Here is a 14,039-nt window from a genome sequence, read left to right as displayed (position 1 = left end):
CCTCAGCCATATAGGTGGGGATCCGGAGCGCACATCTAGCTCCGGGTTGGGGTTCTTGAGAATGGCAAGGAGTGAATCTGACTTGCAGGGCGAGCGAAGGGAAAAGCCAGCAGCGCCCAGCTGGGGCCGGAGAGCTTTCACGTCTGTCTATGGAGCCACCCAAAATTCCTCACTCGCCCCATTTCCCAGGGCAACCCGCTTCCTGCAGGCAGGCTTCCTGCTTCCTCACCCCCTTTCATAGGCTCTAGTGGCGTTTTTTGTTTTTTTGTTTTCAACGATTATTCATTTTCTTCTGTCCTCCCTTTTGTTTCTCTTCAAATACGGCCAATGATACCAGTGCTTTTGAATGGGTGCTAACGGGGTTGTACAATTAAACTATCAACCACTTAACTACGAGGTCCGGTTAAGCTTCGTTAAAAACGACAACAACATATACATATACATATATACATATACATACGTGTGTGTATGTATGTATGTATATGTTGGAAAAGCCTCCTGTATTTCCAAGTCCTCGTTGCCTCTCCCCCTTTTGAGCCTGCTTCTCGTATCACCTTCCTAGTCTTCTCTCTTTTCCCCTTTCAAATCCTGACCACCACATGCACTTGACACTCAGCCTCAAATACATTTTATTAACCTGCAATTTGTCAGCCACTAAGCACCAGCCACCCGCCCCTCTCCCCGAAACCCATCTCCTCTGTCCGCCCCTTCGCCAGCTCCCCGCTTCATTCCACACCAGTCAGAATCGAAAAATAGTTTTACAAATATCACTTTGCAAAACAAAACAAAAGAAGAAAAGGCGAGGTTGGCTTGAACTCAGACCCACATACCTGGGGGTTCATAAAGGGTCGTGCAATGCCCCCTTGAAAGGGCTCTTGCAACCTGGGAGGGATCGATGTCCTGAATTAATATTTTTTTTAATGCGTGTTGACATCGGTTCAGCGGTGCCCGCCCGCCTTCCTTTCCCACGCAAAGCCCCGGACTCGTTTCTCCAAGAGAAAAACGCTTCGGGGTGGAGGCTGTAAAAGAGAGCCAAGCGGGAGACGGAAATTTGGTCCGTTTCAGAAACAGGCCACGAGTGTTTTGCAAAATGGGATCCTGCCATTTTGCAGCACGGAGATGCATCATTTGTCCAGAGGACTATTCATCAAAGTGAATTCATGGATCCTTTGGGGAGCGAGAAATGGGCGGGTCATTTTCTTTTCTTTTCTTCTTTTAAAATGACTTGCTTTAAGATACCGTTGATGGGCCCAGAGACAACCTTTCCTGGGTTATATAAAAGATGCAAGAAATAAATGAGGCGGCACAGCCCCCGTGCGTGATACTAGGAGGTAAGCCGCACTCTTTCAACGGGACTTACTCCCTAGTAAGTGCGTTTAGGACTTGCATCCGTAAATGAGGAAGGGATCCTGCTCCAGTCTGCATACAAATGTTAGTTGCTGCTAAAGGAGAGTCGACGCAGGGTTGCCTTTTATGAGTAATTTGTGGGATGAAGCCAAATTGGTAAGACTTAGAAATGTCAGCTAAGACAGTAAGGAAAATAATAGTAATAATACATTCTGCTCACTGGTGCTTTCATTATTATTATTATTATTATTATTATTATTATTCTCATCATCATCATCATCATCGCTATTTGAATGCATACAAATTGAGTCGGTTTTTTATCTGCGTTTAGTGCGTTATAGTTAATTTATTTTAAATAGACGTTTTGTCTGTGTAGTCAGCTTGTAAGTGGGTTTTCTTTTTAACTACACTTGAGAGGAAAGTCGTTATTTTAATATTTATTTATGTAAAAGATGTATACGCTAACTATTTGGCTAGCCACACATACGCACGTGTGATGCCCGGAGTCTCACATCCGTCTCATAGGAAATGGCCATGAGACACACAAACACACCCTCAGCCTTACGACTGATATATAGGTTACTCTCCGCTTAGCTTCTTCTCGTCTTGCGGACCAAACCTATTCCCACCACAGCCTTCCCTTCTCCCTGCTGAAATCCTCTCCAAGGGACCCAGCTCCTGCAATGCGCTGGCGGGGGATTCGCCGCGACTTTGAATCCAGACAACGGAGGAAGGTGAGGGTAGTGTGCAGAAGGAAGAAGAGGAGGAAGGGTCGGTGAGAGAAGAAAGAATTGTTTTTAAAGCTGACCCCAGCAGAAAAAAGAAAAAGAAACAAAAAGGGAGGAGGGGTGGGATGGGGGGGGGAGGGAATCGGGAAGAGGCTGGTCGCCTAGAGTTGGCTAGTTCTAAAACATGCAAAGCTGTGCAAATCTTCTGCACGGGACCGGGACTGAGAAAGCTCCCTGGGCAAGCAGGTGCAGAAAGACCAGAAACGGGAGAGGGTGGGGGGAAATCCTCGGAACTGCGGGGGTTTCCAGGGAAGAAGAAAAAACCCTCAACCCCCCTTCAAAAGAACCCCGTCCTCTTAAAACACGCACACAAATCTCAGAACAATAGGTTGGGGAAAGTGTGCCCGCGCGCGTGTGATTGTGGAGGAGCGAGGGAAGAGATTAAACAGGGAAGGGGGTATTTTATTTTTTTAAAACTTTCTTTTCCCCCTCCACTTCTCTCTTTGCTGATTTTTTCTCTCTCTTCCCCCCTCCCCAAGTGGGAATGTCGAGTTTGTGTGTGTGTCTTTTTTATAATGCACAAACATACATGGCCTCATAAGATTGGTTTCTGAAAGGACTCGTCGCCCTGCGATGCCTTCTGGCTGTTTTCTGTTCTTTGGCCCGTGACAAATAAAATAGAATAAATCCTTGCGCACCTCTCCCATCGGAGGGGTGGCTCTGTGGGCTGAGAAGAGCGTGTTTTGGTTTCCAGAACTCCCTAGTAAAATTCTCATGTGTAACTATAAAGAAAGAGGTTCTTTTTTTCTCCCCTTCCTGTTAGAAGGGTCTTCAGCCTGTAAAATGCGCTTCGTTTTCTGGACAGAAGCGACATTTTATTTCCCCTATGATTTTAAGACGCTGTTAATTAGAAACTCATTTCAAGCCGCTCCATAAAGCCAAAAGCACTTTCATCTGGGTGTCTTTCATCAGGCACACTTAACAGCACAAACTACACGATGGCCGGGAGTTCCAGCCCATAATTCCACCTTCCCTGAATCGTCCTCGTGCCTAAAAATCGCTATTTTTAGCAGAAGAAAATTATTTACTTCTCGCCGGTACCAACAGCAAGCCTGTTTTCTAGAGAGCTCTTAGCCACTTATTTTTCTTTTCTTTTTAATGCAGCACCTTTGTCCCTTATTTAATATAGATTCCATATACTTATTACACCAACATGCTCATATTTATACAGGTAAGGAAATGTGTCCTATATAAATACATAGAAAGAGGTTCCTGCATGTAGCCCGTGCTTTGGTAGCATAACCCAACCTGGCTGATCTGCCCTCCCCCCACCCCCGGCATCCCAAACCATGTCTGATTAAAAACCCCTTTTAAAATCACAGCCCCGGGACTTGTTTATTTGTTTTCCGAAAGGGTTAGCAAAAAGCGCGCCACTGAATGCCCCTTTCAAGCAAAGAAAAAAGGCTGGCTTTATTCCGCTTACTCGGCGACAACTCTTTCTCTCGGGCCCCCGGAGCTGCTTAGTTCGTTGTCACCGGGCATTAGCCCCTCTTGAAAAAGACAAGTCCCCAGGGTGGAGTTGGGGGAAGCCGGGGTCCATCTCCGCGCCCCCCCCACCCCACCCCCCGCGCCCAACAGTGTCCTCTGCTTTCCTTCCAAGTGTGCATGGCAGGAACAAAAAAGCGCGCCCCCTTCCCCCCCGCACACACACACCAGGTGCCTCTCCAGGTGGCCTCGATGGGGGGCATCTCCGCCGCCAGCTTACCCCAAGCCCCTCTCCCTGCGCTGCACAACTCGGAGTGGGTCAGCCCGGAACCCCTCTGGCATCGCTTATACCAAGTCAGTGCTGTCTGCACTGGGCGGCAGCGTCTCCCCGGGATTTCAGGCAGCTCCAGGATTCAACCTGGCCCCTTCTGCATGCCAAGCAGGTGCTTCGCTACTGAGATACGGCCCTTCTCCCTGCGCGCCATCCAGTGTTTCATATCTCTCTCTCTCTCTCTCTCTCTCTCTCTCTCTCATTTCCTCTTTTTCCTTGCTGGTCTTGGAATCACGCGCTTACCTTTGCTCTCTTCCGAGGTGCTTCCTCTCCGCGCGCTCCTGTAGCTCCTGAGCCCCTTTTCTTTCTCCTCCTTTGGGATTGTGTGGGTTCCCCACCACCACCACCCAGTCTCTCTCTGTCTATCTCTCTCTCGCCTTTCACCCCCCCCCCTTTTCTCTGCCGTTGGGGTGGGTGGAGGAGAGCAGCTTTAACCGAGACTCCCTTCCCGATGAGGACTTGGGCTCCGCAGCTGGCACATCTGGATTCGCTGAGAGAGACAGGCGGGGAGAGCGCGCGCAAAGAGCGACGACGACGACCACCCTTTCGCCTCTGCCCCGGCGCTCCCCTCGGCGGATCTGAATAAAGAAGGAGCGCCAGGGGGCAAGGAGCGGCTGATGAATGGGCAGGAGGCAAGGCGAGCGAGATCGGTTGCCAGGAATTGGGGTGGGTGTGGGGAGGAGGGGGGGGGAGAGAGAGAGAAGTCAGCTCAAAACCTAGCAGCGAATTTCTCTCCTCCTCCGGCTTCCCCCTCCGCTCCTCCTCCCGCGCTCAGAGATGGCACGGCGAGCCCGTGCGCGCGTCCTCTGCGCGCATTTATGTACATAATCAGCCAGCTCGGCCCCTCGCCTTCATTTGCATCATTACAATATCTGTACAAGCGCCTCGCATTGTCTGCGGCTTGCACCTTTTGTTGCCTTCCCTGTCACAGGCGACGCGACTTGACTTTCATATTTCCCAATGAACTGATATTATTCCAGAGACGCGCACCCGCCGCCGTCGCCACCTCTCTGCACGCCCCCCGCCCACCCCACTCCGGGGTGCAGGGAGTCGCACAAAAGAAAGTCTCCCCGTCCCAAGGAAGAGGGGTGAGGGGGGGGGGTCGGAGCTCAAAAGTCTGTACGCCCCAGCAGAAAAGCCACCAACATCCCATCCCATCACCTGCATTCCAGACCTCTTTAAAAAATTGATTTAAACCGGGGGTGGGTGCGGGGAGAAGCGGGGTTGCCAACCTCCCTCCCCGCAGTTCTCAGCTCCTTGGTCTTACGTGGGCTGGGGAGAAAAGTCTTCGATTGAACCCTCTCACCTGTTTTATCACGTTGACTTCTCTCTCTGCCCCCCCCCCCCGCCCATCGCCCAAGCTTTTGGTCCTAACTTCTTCTGAACTGGACTTCATAGACCTAGCTGGGAAAGTGTTTTGTGTCTAGGTGTGTGAGAGCGCGCAGGGACGCTTGGAAAAGGCAGCGAGAGCCGCCCTTCAGCCATTGTTGCAGGAAGAGGAAAGGAAAGGAAGAAAAGATCTTGAAATTCATAAATTCTTGGCCCATTAGGCTAGTCAGCCGGAACTAATAGGTTGGGAAATGGTTGGAAGTCAAAGACGCCACCGCTTTTAAGGGCTGGCGAAAGCGTGAGCTTTTTATTTCCTTGTTTGGCCTACAAATATCTTGGGCTAGCTAGGGATCTTCTTCTGGTTTGTTGGCTTGTTTGTTTGTTATTCCACATTTACTAGCTAACACACACACACACACACACACACACACTCCTCCATCCCCTTGCCAGATCGCAGCCAATCAAATAATTTGTTTCGTCCCTTTCGCAAAAAAGGGGCACTTCTGTTCTTTGCGTGGCAGAGGATGAGGGTGAAAAAAAAGCGTATGAGGGATGGACAAAGCAAAAGGAGTGTGTGTGTGTGTGTGTGTGTGTGTGTGAACAACAACTTGAAGCAGCCATAAGAGAAAGTCCAATGCCCAACAGCCCAGTCCTTTCCTGGCCGTGTTTCTTCGGTGACCACGGTGCGATTGACGACCGGCTGGATAGCCTGCAGTCTTAACTCCCCTTTCTTTCAACGGGGCTTAAGGGACGACGCCTTGGGTGTCTCGGGTTTGCGTCTACATTCTCGAATCTGGGGGCCCCCACAAGTTAAAAACCGCCGCCACGGCTGCTTAATATTTTTATGCTCATAGTAAGGAACAGGAAAACTTCACATGTATGGTAAAAGAAGGAGTGTGTGTGTGTAAGAGTTTCAATGGAAAAGAATTATCATCATAATGGTATGTGGGATATATATATATATATATATATATATATACACACACACACACACACATACAAACACTCACACACTCACACACACCCCCAGAGCAATAGCAAGGAGAAGGGGGTGGAATCCTATTTTGCTGGCATTTTCTGTCTGTCTTTGTGATATGGTTCAGGAGGGGAAAGGGCCCCTTGATATGCTGCAGATAATTCTTATCAGTCCGAAGCAGCCCATTGCCAAAGTAACTGGTTTAATTACCCTCCTGTATCACTCTTCATTCTAGGAGATGAGATACATAACTAGATTTATTCAAGTATGTTTTAAATCTCCTCCCTCTCTCTCCCCCCCCCCCCGCCATGTTATTTTTGCAGTTCCAGGTACAGTACTGGGAATCTGAGGGATGGAAAGAACAGCAAATGCTCTCCACTGAACAAACTGGTGTGAATGGAATCATTTGCAAAGCTTGGGCGGGGAAAGGGTTAAGTCGGACGTGTGTGTTGCCAATTCATAGTGGGACTGGAGCCTGGAGACCTTGCGGGGAGATACAGTGGCTTATGGGGGGTGGGGGTGGGTTAATGTGTTGTGGTGTAACAATACCAGTACTAATACCCTGCTGTTATTGATATTCTGCCCCATCGTAATAGTCTGTACTTTCTGAGCGGTATGAAAGCTTATAGGGGTCAGTAAACACACACACACACACACACACACACAACCTTACTCCTCAAAATTCAAAAATCGCCCAACTTTCCCTGCCGCCCCTGTCTTCCCTCCGCCTATATTTCCATCCCCACCCGCCACGATTCTCCCATGATTATGAAATGATGGTGATTCGCTCTCTCTGGGCTGCCCTGGTGAGATTTCCTGCTGAAGATGTAGTCTTTAAACTATGAAAAGAAAAAGAGAGAGAAGAAGACGTGGGGTGTTGGTAAGGGGACTAGAAAACAAAACCCCAACCTCTTTCTCCCTCTCCTCGCGCGGTAACAATCTTATTCTACATATGAAAACATGATAAACATTAAGTTGCTTAATGATGATGATAATGATGATGATAATGGTGCCAGGTTTATTATTATTATTATTATTATTATTATTATTATTATTATTATTATGGGCAGCCCAATATTTTCGAAACTGATTTTTTAAAATGTATTTGTGTAAGTGTGTGTGTATTCCCAAAGCCTGGAGACTCCGGGCTCAGCAGGCTCCCGAGGTTCTCTCCCTTATTATTACTATCCAGGAGTAATTTTTCATCTCTGCTAGCTAATCTTTGTTCCTTGTGAAGATAATGAATAGTCCAATCCTTATCTCCTGGGCTCCTGGAGGCTGCAGGAGAATGGGGTTGAACAGGGTTGAAAATTGGTTCCAAAGTGCTGCTGAATAAATGCTGTTCCTTATCTCTCGCTTCCAGATTATCGGGACCCTTTCAAAACTCGCACAACAAATACAGCCACCGCATCTAATGCATCATTTACCAGAGCAGATCCCCGCGCGTTTGATCGGCAGATAGGCAAAAAAAAAAAAAAAAAGTGTGGGGAGGGAGGTTGAGAAAAAGAGAGAGAAAAATAAGGAGGTGGGGGTGCAGCGGGAATAAGCAACAGCCAAAAGTACAAAAAATCTCAGGGTGGATGCCTGCCCCCCCCTTAATCGCATTCACGAACGGTGCCTCTTTTTCAAAGAAGCGCGCGTGTGCGCGTATTCCGCGGGACAGCGCGTGCACACGTGCGGAGTGGCATTGCGGGGATCCTGCCGTGGGGACGCGCCATGTGAGGCTGACAGTTTCAACCGCCTTCTCCATCGGAGTCTCCTCCTCGTTGCGCTCCGGAGGGGATAGCCACGTATATTTATTTATATTATATACATATATCTCCTCTTAACTGCTATGGGTTCCTGGACTGGATGAGGCGAGGCCGACAGGCAGTTTTCTCAGAGAACGAAAGGAGGAAGATGAGGGATTTTTTAATCTTTATTTTTTGTAAGCAGAATTAAACAAAAAACACAAAACCACACACCGAACTGCCCCCAAGACCCGTAAGGTCGATCTTCTTAGGAAACCTCGCCAGGAAATATTGATCTGGACCGCTCCTGGGTGTTCATAGAAATCCGAGCAGTGATGGATCGCCTGGGGAGAGGAGGCGTTTGCTGCTTCCCGGGTCACGCAGGGAAAGGGGGAAGGAAAAAAAGACCCGGGGAAAAAAATAAATGGATCCTGCACTCTTTGCAAGGGACTGCTCTGTTCCTGGTCAGCAGCCAGACGGTGCCCGGGGGAGGGAGGTCTGCCCGGCCAGAGATTTGGGGACGGGACGCCAGGAAGCTCCACAAGGCGCGCAGAGCCTTTTCTTTTTGGCCTTTCAGCAGTGCATAGGTACCGGCTCCCTGGGTGCCCGAGCACCCACAAAATTCCCCATGAAGGGTCTGGGCACCCACACATTTTGGCGCCAGAGCCATGCACGCTGCATTGGCACCCACGGCCCCGGGCACCCAGGGTCGCGGGTCCAAGCTGGCACTTCTTCAGCAGTGGGTACCTGGGTGGGGTGTTTGGAGTTGAGCGGAGGGAGGGGGCTGGGGGAGTCCCCAGGGCCATCATTCCCTCCAAGGAGACAGCCTTACTAACCCTCGACTCTGCTGTGGATCCTCCTTAAGCCTCTTCACCTCTTCTTGTCCGAGCTGGCAGAGAATCCCCAAATTTATCCCTAGCTCCCCCCCCCCGGTCATTCTGGAAGCAGAAGAGTTCACCAGCACCACCACCCCGGGCTGCTTAGGTGATGGGATCTGATGAGTCCCCGGGAGGGAAAAGCTAGAAAGCCCTTGAGAATCCAAATTCGCAGGAGGCCGGTGCGGATACCAAATCCGTGGCAAGCCCCTTTCTGGTTTCATACAGACGCACGGCGAAGAGCAGGTTTGGTAGCGGGAGGCGAAGAGATCTGCAGGTTGGGAAGATCTCCCAGGAGTGGGGTCACTCGATCCCTTTCCAGCTCACTCTTTTGCAGACGCCACTTGGGGAGCTGGGGGTCGAAACTCGTTCCCCCTTGATCTCTCATGGCTCCCTCTGTTTGCTGGGACCTGCGGAGCTCGCTTTGCATCAGGATTAACCCTGCCGCCGGACCAAGAGTCAGACCTGGGGGACAGGAAGGAACCCTGCTTGGCTTTCCTCACTTTTCATTATCCCCGTTGTTGTTTTTTATTTGCTTTCAATGTTTTGGTCTTTTAACAGAGGGGAGCGAATCAAGAATCTTGCTCAGTTTCCTTCGCTGCTCTTTCCCAATGGTGGAAGGCAAGCTATTCATTGCAGGAGATCTGTTGTTGCAGCATGCTGGGCTTTCGATGCTTCCTCCTCGCCCTTTTCACTCAGGCTCCCGCTTCAGCCCCACAAGCAATATTATATTCCTTGTATACTAGCTGTGTCCAAATGTGTACACATTGGAGCCCTAGCATCTTTATCTGCACGTTGTTGCTCCTGAGCAAAGAAACAGAAAATTCCTTTAAGGTTGACTGGAGTCCTTCTCTAGAAGTTTCAGTAACCCATGTTTAAAGTTGGAGATTCATCACTGCTCTTCACAAATCAGGGATGGACGGACCCGGATTTTGCTTGTCCCTTCTACACAGTCATGATTTTAGAGGAAAGGTGAAGATTATGGCACCCCTTGCGTCTTCTGGAGAGAGACATTTTATGCCAAACCCCCCACCCCCACCCCCAAGAATGTATCACTATTTGGATCAGCTTGATTCTTGATTCAAGAAGAAAAAAGAAAAGAAAATGAGGAAGGGAGAGAAAGAAAAGCTAAGCTGTAATACGGAACATTGGTGCTGAAAAATATTCCCATAGATGTTTTCTTCCTCCATTTCCCAGCAAAGCTCAAGCACACACAAATGCATCAAGGCCGGATAAAAGTGTTATGCAAATAATACCGCTGGCAAGTTCAAAGACAGGGAAGGAGAGGTGTAAAATCAGTCCATTGTAGATCTTAACCCCCTCCCCCCCCCCAGAAATAAAGAAAGGTTTTAGTTTTATTTTAAATAGTGGGACTGGCTTCCTGTGGCATCTTTCTTTACTTTAGTTACAGAGAAGCATAAAAACTTCAGGGGGAATTGGAGTAAAATTGCAACAGCTAAAAAAAAGGGGGGGAGGTGGGAGGGAGCCAACTGCACACTTCTGCCTCTATTAAAGAGGTTTTCTTTTTTCTTTTTTGCAAATGTTCAACTTGTACTTTTTTTTTACAGCTACATTCACAGTTGTTCCCTCTAAAAATGGACCTGTGTTCGTTTATTAATAACCTAAACATTACGTATTAAAGACCTATGAGTGACACAGGATGACAAAAAGCTGTATTTTTCCAATATACACAAGCGCACATTTAATAACCTTCTATTGCATCTCAGCTAGGCCTTCTCCCTGATGGTTCCCATGGCAACTGAGATAAAAAAGCAGCCATTTTCCATATCTCTATGAAAGTCTATTATATTGCAGGATTAGTTCATCTTCTGCTAAGGTCAAACACAAAGTCATACAACCTGAAATATTTAGAATCCATGTACATTCATTTTTTGTAATGCCCTTTCATTTCCCACAAAAGAGTGGGCTCCCTGGAGGTTTTATTCCCCAGAAAATGCAAAGCAAAGCATTAAAAAATCATGATTAGCAGCTGATGAAAAGTTCAATTTTTCTTTTTTCTTTTTAAAAAAAACTTAAAAAAAAAACTATTGTTACACAGGTAGTGCATTACCCATTTATCTCTATCAACAGCAATGATTTCTAGTGATATTGAACATATAATTGGTTTCAGTTTGATTTCCTGGTGGGGAGCGCCACCTACTGGTCAGTCTTTGGAAAAGATACTGGCGTTTTCCAAAACATGGGGTTTGTTTGGGATGGGTTTGTTGTTTTGTTTTAGTTTTAATATGGAGCTAAGATAACAAAGGTAATCTGGGTTAAAGGTAAAGGTAAAGGGACCCCTGACCATAAGGTCCAGTCGTCCAACCGACTCTGGGGTTGCGGCGCTCATCTCGCTTTATTGACCGAGGGAGCCGGCGTACAGCTTCCGGGTCATGTGGCCAGCAGGACTAAGCCGCTTCTGGCAAACCAGAGCAGCACACGGAAATGCCATTTACCTTTCTGCCAGAGCGGTACCTATTTATCTACTTGCCTTTTGACGTGCTTTCGAACTGCTAGGCTAGGTTGGCAGGAGCAGGGACAGAGCAACGGGCGCTCACCCTGTCGCGGGGATTCGAACCACCAACCTTCTGATCGGCAAGTCCTAGGCTCTGTGGTTTAACCCACAGCACCACCCGAGCTGCAATTTACTCACTTGCAAAAAGACAACAAACGATGACAGCAAGTTGATGTGTGCTCTGCAAATGTGGCTCTGCAGTCTTGGTTTGAAAGATGAGTTATGTGGCATCTTTGTATCCTTAAAGCAGAGGTCTTCAACGTTTTTGAGTCCATGGCTCCCTTGACCAACTGCATTCCTTCTGTGGCACCCCTGTGGGGCTCAGGAGCCCAGTTGTGTCACCCCTTGTCTGCAGAGCTGGCAGCCTCTCACCCTTTTTTGAACACCTTCCCTTGTGGAGGGTTCCCTCAGCCTCCTCTCTTCTCCCCTCTCCTTGGGAGTCCTCTGGGCAGCCACAGCTGATGCCCCTGGTCTTTGAGCTGCTTTCCCTGCCCCAAAGAGAGGTGCCTTCTCACACTGCCCCACAGGGGCCTGGGACTTGTCTGTCCATTCCCAACAGCAAGGGCTGGTGGACTGTCTAGCTGGGCTCCCTGGCTTGATTGCTCCAAGGCCACCTCAGCTCCTGGCAACCAGCACCCCCTGGCCAGCCCCAGAAGACCATTCTCCTGGGGAGCTTGTAGCCAGGGCTGCTGCAACAAACAGCTGTGCAAGCTTTTAGGAGGCAGAGATGCGAGAGGGCATCAGAGGAGGGAGGGAAGGAGAGAGGAACAGAGGCCAGTGTTGCCTGCGGTACTCCTGACCTTCATTCAAAGCACCCCAGAGTGCCATGGCACACTGGATGAAAACCACTGCCTCAAAGGAGTCTTAGTTTTCAGAGCCTGCCTTAGCAGGCAGATTTTGGGTGCTGTTAAATGCAGCGGATACAGACACATAAGAGCCCCACTGGAGCATAGAATCATAGAACTACAGAGTTGGAAGGTTTCCAGAGGGTCATTTAGTCCAACCCCCTATGATGCAGAAAGAGCAAAGTACTATTTGGTCCATCAGCACCCCCCACCACATGGTTTCCTACAATCAGATAGCACCAAACCACATTTGGTCCTTTATTGACCTTTGGAGAGGTCTGTTTGGAGCTCTTTGCTATCCTTTTTTGCTTTCACAGCACTAAATTTAAATTGGTGCCATCAGGAAACTCAACCCCCTCACTGCTCACCCCTGTTTCCAGATCCCTTATGAATAAATGTAAAAGCATTGGGGGACTCTCTTGATTATACTCCATCATGTGAACCACCCACCTATCCTGTTTGCTCTCCTTTAAGCAGTTTCCACCAGCCCATAAGAGGGCTTCTCTTATCTCATGACAGTTATACTTGCACAGGAGTCTTTGAAGCAGGACTTCAGAAGGGGTTTCAAGCGTCTCAGTAAACATTGACTACTGGATCACCCCAATCCAGTAGCCAATCCCAACTGGCTTGATGTGTAAGGGGTGATTGAGTGGACAGATGCCCAGATAAGAGACTGAGAGTGAAGGGGCTGGGGTGGTATATTCCTGCTAAAGAAATATCATTTCTCCTAATCCATAGATGCTTCTACTGGGTAAGTAGGTTGCATGCATGGGTGGAAGAATCTCTTCAGAACTTACTGAACAACAGGTTAGTGCTGCTGGCTGTTGGTTGTTGAGATGGACTTACTTGGAAGGAGAGGCTGAATGCTAAAAGAAAAGAGGGTTCTATGTGAACACAACCGCAGAACCTTTCTGGTCAAGGATGTGATTCAGTAATTCAGGGCATCTGATCTCCACAAGTCTCAGGGCCCACAGTAGCCTCTGTGTATGTTTCAGCCTTTGATTTGTAGCATGATTGTTCCAAAGGCTCAGGATGGAGATGTTTAAAACACAGTACTTGCATGAATAATAAAACTGAGCTCTGATTGATTGATTGATTGATTGATTGATGTCGCGATACGTATTTGAAATATTTACATAGTATTACATATTCATTATATTTGTAAATTCACATTTCCCCATTTCATTATGTACCAACATTTAGTCATTTCTTATTTGCTTCTTATTTCTTGCCCTATGTCTTCCCTCCACCCATGTGTGACTTCCTTGTTTTTATTTTATAACTTTATTATTGTGATTGTATTTTTGTATCTTAATTAAACATACATTCTTGTACATCTGTTTAACTTAACATTGTGAAATCAATCTATGCATATCAATAAATTTTTGTTGGAGCATCTTTTGGTCATGTATTCTTCTACACACTTACATTCCTGTTTCAGATTTTGGTTAGATTGCATTCTAATTGTTGCCGTCATTTTTGCTAATTCAATCATAAAAAAATATATATGTTGCCAATCTGTCACTGATGGTACTTCTTCTGATTTCCAATTTTTAGCAACCAATAACCTTGCGGCAGCCATTATATATAAAAAAATTCTCTTCATGAACTCTCATCATACTACCCTGTTCCTGGCCATTAAAGCCTTATACCACATTCAGGAAGTGCTCAGATATTAGCAATTCTCAGTGGGAAGGAATTCCACAGATCAGTGGCATTCTTCTGCACAGGGACAGTTTACAAGTCCTGTGTTGTTCCATTATTTGCAAAGCAGCTACAGGTACCCTCAGGTTTAGGGGGGGCAGTGGTTGACCATTTCGCCCTTCCTTTGACAGCCATCAGTCCACTCAAAATTGCTACTCTGAGGTTGATTCCAGC

General features: G+C 47.8%; 1 long non-coding RNA gene across 3 annotated transcripts in view; it reads left to right on the top strand.

Moving 5' to 3' along the window:
• LOC309336147 overlaps window positions 1-13,628 on the top strand; it is a 29,060-nt gene extending 15,432 nt beyond the window's left edge. For 2 of the 3 annotated variants that reach the window (XR_014153914.1, XR_014153915.1), the window contains one exon: window positions 6,520-7,203. This is a non-coding gene — a long non-coding RNA (uncharacterized lncRNA). Of the gene's footprint in view, window positions 1-6,519; window positions 7,204-12,899 lie in introns of those variants that run through there. The other variant, XR_014153913.1, reaches the window with a different exon arrangement.
• Window positions 13,629-14,039: the final 411 nt, after the last annotated feature.

The sequence above is a fragment of the Podarcis erhardii genome (genome assembly GCF_964252035.2).
Source record: "Podarcis erhardii genome assembly, chromosome: 2".
Taxonomy (NCBI): Eukaryota; Metazoa; Chordata; class Lepidosauria; order Squamata; family Lacertidae; genus Podarcis; species Podarcis erhardii.
Note: the sequence above shows the minus strand (reverse complement) of the source record. Positions and strands in the feature narration are given on the sequence as shown.